This window comes from Physeter macrocephalus, chromosome 2 (genome assembly GCF_002837175.3).
Source record: "Physeter macrocephalus isolate SW-GA chromosome 2, ASM283717v5, whole genome shotgun sequence".
Lineage (NCBI taxonomy): Eukaryota > Metazoa > Chordata > Mammalia > Artiodactyla > Physeteridae > Physeter > Physeter macrocephalus.
Window position 1 is genome coordinate 136,167,699 of NC_041215.1, and position 5,230 is coordinate 136,172,928.

The window sequence follows — 5,230 nt, forward strand, 5'->3', positions numbered from 1 at the left end:
GCCCGCGAGCGGCGGCGGGCTCCACACCCTGCGGCTGAGGCGGAGGCGGAGGCGGCGGAGGGGGTGGCGGCGGCGGCGGCTGGGCGGTGGCGGCCCGGGAGCCGTCAATCACCCGAAGGCGGGCCCAGAACGCCACCAATCGGGGCGCGGCGTGGTCCGGCCGCCCCAGCGGCCTGCGCGCGGGCGGGGCGGCGGCGCGCACGCGCACAGATCTACTCCCCGCCGGCTGCGCGAGCGGGTACCTGGACCGGCAGGGCTGACGTGCCGCGAACGGTGCCATGTTTCTCTCGGACCCCCGTCCCGGGCTCCTCCAGCTCTCCCTGGGCACGGGCGTCCGATTCGAAGAAGGCCCTTCCAGACAGACATGTCTGAGCTCGAGGGCAGCTGTAGTGAGCCCTGGTGGCCCGGAAGGCTTTATGGGGTTTTCACATCGGTTCCGTCCCTTCATCCTCACACCACCACGGTGGGCCTCCATCCCTGGCCAATTTGAGATTGAGAAGCCGAAGCTTCATAGAGCGGCCCCTTAAGATGCAGGGTGGAGAGGAGGCATGTCTCGACTGCCGCCATCCGGGCACGTGTGGGGAGGGGAAAGGGAGCGTACATGGCAAGTTCCAGAGAGCCGTGACGTCAGGGAGCTGGCCTGGCACACAGCTGGGCCTCGGTGTTCTGTTGAATATACACAGGTTCATAAAACGTCGACATCAGGCTCTGATGACCGATCAAGCCAAAAACGAGGCCCCTCTCTTCATGTCTGAACACAGACGAAAAGACGAGCGTTGGCCAAGCCACAAAAGTGACCAAACATCCTTCTGTCTTGGCCAATAAGAGTGACTGGTGCTTCTTTACCAACTACAAGTTTAGGCTTTCTCTAGTCTTCCTGCCTTTGAGATACGATTTATTAAGACATCCAGTCAAGGAATTGCCTCCTTTTCCTGGCATAATCCAATCCAGAGCAAAGCCCGGCTTCCTTAAATGTTTCCACAAATCAACTAACACAGACCCAAATGTTGTAAGTCCTCTGCACGTCCCTCTACTGAGGTTTCCCATGGTAATAGTCTCCCTGGCTGGGATGAGTAATAACCCAATCCCAGCCACGTGCAGGTGTGTTTCTGGTGGTCTCTGGCTGAAGACATCGTTGGGCCCAGGGGGCCTTCATGCCTCTCATCTACTTGCCTGCTCACTCACCACTATTTGAAACCCTCACTGCTCTCTGCTCTCCCTTTAACAGATGAACTGCCTCATCCCTGCAGAAATGCTCTAAAGTAGCAATACAGTCCCATTTCCTTACCTCTCATCCACTTCTCAGCCCACCCCAACCTAGCTTCACCTCATCACTTCCCCAAAACAGCTCCTGCTAAGCTCACCAGTCATTTCCCACTCTGTGGCTAAATGGAGGTGATGTTTTTAGTTGTCACCATACATGAATCCCAGCAGTATGACACGGTCAGTGTCTCTTTCCCTTTGGTTTGTGGAACACATCGCTCTCCTGGTTTGACTCCTGTTCTCTGTCTGCTTTGCAGGCCCACGTCTTCTGCCTGGCTATTAACTGATGGAATTCTTTAAGACTTGATCCTGGGTCCTCCTCATCCCACACTCCCTCCCTTGGCAAATCTCATCCACACTTGGCTTGAATTACCACTCATCTAAACGTGGTTCGTTAATTTATGTTTCCTACCAGCTCCAGATCCACATGTTCAAATATCGCTCATGTCATATCTCTTGGATGTCTCAAAAGTACCTCAAACTCAACATGTCCCAACCAAAATCATTTTCTTGACTCCTCACTGTATCCCCTTCGATTTCTCCTTCCAGGATTGACACCTCCCTGTGTCCCTACCCCAGAATCCCTCTTGGGAAGATAGCCTCCAACGTGGCTTCCACAATCCCCGTCTCCTAGTAGTCAGCTCTTGTGTGGTCACCTTCTTTTGAATGTGGCTGGTGTGACTTGCTCTGGTGAATAGAGTACAGCAAAAGTGTCAGGAGGTTTGTGATTATGTGGATGTAATTCCTTCATACAGGTTAGTGACACCCATCCTGCTAGTGTGACCCAGCAGGATCCTATGAGGCCTTCCCAGAATAGACTCCCACCCATGTCCTCCACCTGCCTTTTGTCTGTAGAAAAACTTTAATCAAAGAATAAATTTAATCAGAGAAGTGAGAAAATGCAGAAAGAAAGGAAAACAGTCAAACAAGACAAAATAATAATACTTTAGTCATTAAACAAAGTCAAGGACCTTTAGTTCTTCCTCAAGGACTCTAGATAATATTCTGAGCCACATCCTTTGAGCTGTTTTGCAGATACTGAAACCCACACCAAGTGGAAGAAGTTAACTCTATGCTGCCCACAAGCACGCAGACCCCAGACCACTTGGACCCAGAAGGTTGATGATGCTGATTCCCGATGACCTCACCACCAACCAATCAGAAGAATGTCCATGAGCTGACCACGCCCTGCTCCTTGGACACTGTAAGACTCCTCACTACCACCTCCAGGGAGGGACACACAGTCTTGAGGGAAGTAGCCCGCTGTGGTCCCCTTTGCCTGGCCAAGCAATAAAGCTATTTCTTTCTATTTCACCCAAAACTCGGACTCCGAGATTTAATCCGGCGCCGGTGTTCAGAGGCCAAGTTTCAGCAACACTAAGACACTCTCTCTTGCTGACTTTGAAGAAGCAAGACACCATGCTGTGAGCTGCAGAACGGAGAGGGCCGCAGCGAGGACCTGAGGGTGGCTTCCAGCTGGCAGAAGCAGGGGGCTTCAACCCAGGAGCGCACAAGGAAATGAGTGCTGCAACAGCTTGTGAGCTTGGAAGCTGGTCCTTCCTAGTCGAGCCTCAGATGAGACTCCTGTCCAGGCCCACGCCTTGTCTGCAGCCTTGCAGAGGACTCTATGTGCCCGGACTCCTGACCCACGGAAACTGTGCCATAACGGATGTGGTTTTAAGCTGCTCAATCGTGGTAATTTGTTATGCAACAATAGATAACGAATACACCCTCCATCACCAAGTCCTATCAGTTTTATCCCCTGACTGCCTTTTGAATCCACCCACTGACCCCTGCACCCACCAAGTCTGTGTCACCGAATCATGGCCTCCTTTCGGGCTTCTCCCTGAGGCCTTTTCTCAATCGCTGTACTAGTTTTTCTCTCTCTGGTCCCAGCACATTTTCTCATGTGGGTCCTTTGGCTTGGGATGTTCTTCTAGGTCCTCCACTCCAGGAAAATTTCATCTGTTCCTCAGATTTCAGTCATCGATTCCTCAGGAAAACCATTCTTTTTTTTTTTTATAAATTTATTTATTTATTTATTTATTTATTTATGGCTGCATTGGGTCTTCATTGCTGCGTGCTGGCTTCTACTCTTTGTTGCAGTGCGCGGGCCTCTCACTGCGGTGGCTTCTCTCCCTGTGGAGCACGGGCTCTAAGCGCGCAGGCTCCAGCAGTTGTGGCAGGCGGGCTCGGCAGCTGTGGCTCGCGGGCTCCAGAGTGCAGGCTCAGCAGTTGTGGCGCACGGGTCCAGTTGCTCCGTGGCATGTGGGATCTCCCTGGACCAGGGCTCGAACCCATGTCCCCTGCACTGGCAGGCAGACTCTTAACCACTGCACCAGCAGGGAAGCCCAGGAAAACCATTCTTGAGTGACCTCAGTACAATCCCCCTTTACACCTCTCCTTTATGGCTTTTGTCATAGTTGCCATTTTACAGTTATTTATGTGATTGTCATTAACGCCTGGATCTCCTATCAAAATGTAAGCTGTAGGAGGTCAGGAACTATGTTTGGTTTTGCACATTACTGCATCTGGCACACAGTAGATGCTCACATACACTGGCTAGATGAATGATGAATGAATGAATGAACGAATGGACGAATGAGTGAATGGATGAATATGTCCATTTTTGATGCTCAAAGTCCATGACACAAGCCTTCCTGCCTCAGGAGTGTCAGGAAGTTTGGAGCCAAGAGTGCCGCCTCCTGTGTGCTCGCTCAGGACTGCCCGGACTAAGTTCACTGTTGTCCTCGTAGAAAAAGATAGATTTCTGATTTTGAGAGCTTAAACTGTCTAGAGGTAAGTAAGGTACCAGATGTCCTAGGACATTATCAGTTGCCTGAGTGGCAGATGGTATTTTCCAAAGTTTGCTGCAACAATTTCTCCCATACCCTGTGCTCTTCCAAATGGGTCCTTGCCACTCCCCCCATCAACAGGTAGGTTCTGAGTCTCCTCCCCTTCAACCTGGGTGAGCTGTGACTACTTGGACGGATAGAGAGTGGAAGATGTGCCATCACATGATTTCCAAGGCTGGGTCATAAAAGGCCACGCAGCTTCTGCCTGGTTCTGCAGAGATGCTTGCTCTCGAGGAAGTCAGTCACCAAGTAAGAAGTCCAACTACTCCGAGGCTGCCGTGATGGAAAAGCCTCACGTAGGCACTGTATTCAACAACCCTGCTGAGCTGTCAGCCAACAGCCAGCAGTGACTGCCAGCCAAGTCGAATGAGTCATCTTGGACATCCATTCCAGAGGAACACTCAGACTAGGGTTCTGAGCCCCAGCCAACAGCTGACTACAACCTCATGAGAGACCCCAAGCAAGGACTGCCCAGCTAAGCCCTTTAGGAAATCCTGACCCACAAAACCACAAGCAAAATAAAATAAGGTTTCTTTTTTAAAATGGAAGTATAGTTGATTGACTATACTGTGTTAGTTTCATGTCTACAGCAAAGTGATTCAGTTATATATATCTATATTTTTTAAATACATCTTTATTGGAGTATAATTGCTCCACAGTACTGTTAATTTCTGTTGTACACCAAAGTGAATCAGCCATATGCACACATATGTCCCCATATCCCCTCCCCCTTGAGCCTCCCTCCCACCCTCCCTATCCCACCCCTCTAGGTGGTCGCAAAGCACGGAGCTGATCTCCCTGTGCTATGCGGCTGCTTCCCACTAGCTATCTATTTTATCTATTTGGTAGTGCATATATGTCCATGCCACTCTCTCACTTCTCCCCAGCTTCCCCCTCCCACCCCGTGTCCTCAAGTCCATTCTCTACGTCTATATCTTTATTCCTGCCCTGCCTTTAGGTTCATCAGTACCATTTTCTTTTTTTAGATTCCATATATTCTAGATTCCACATATATGCATTAATATACAATATTTGTTTTTCTCTTTCTGACTTACTTCACTCTGTATGCCAGACTCTAGGTCCATCCACCTCACTACAGATAACTCAATTTC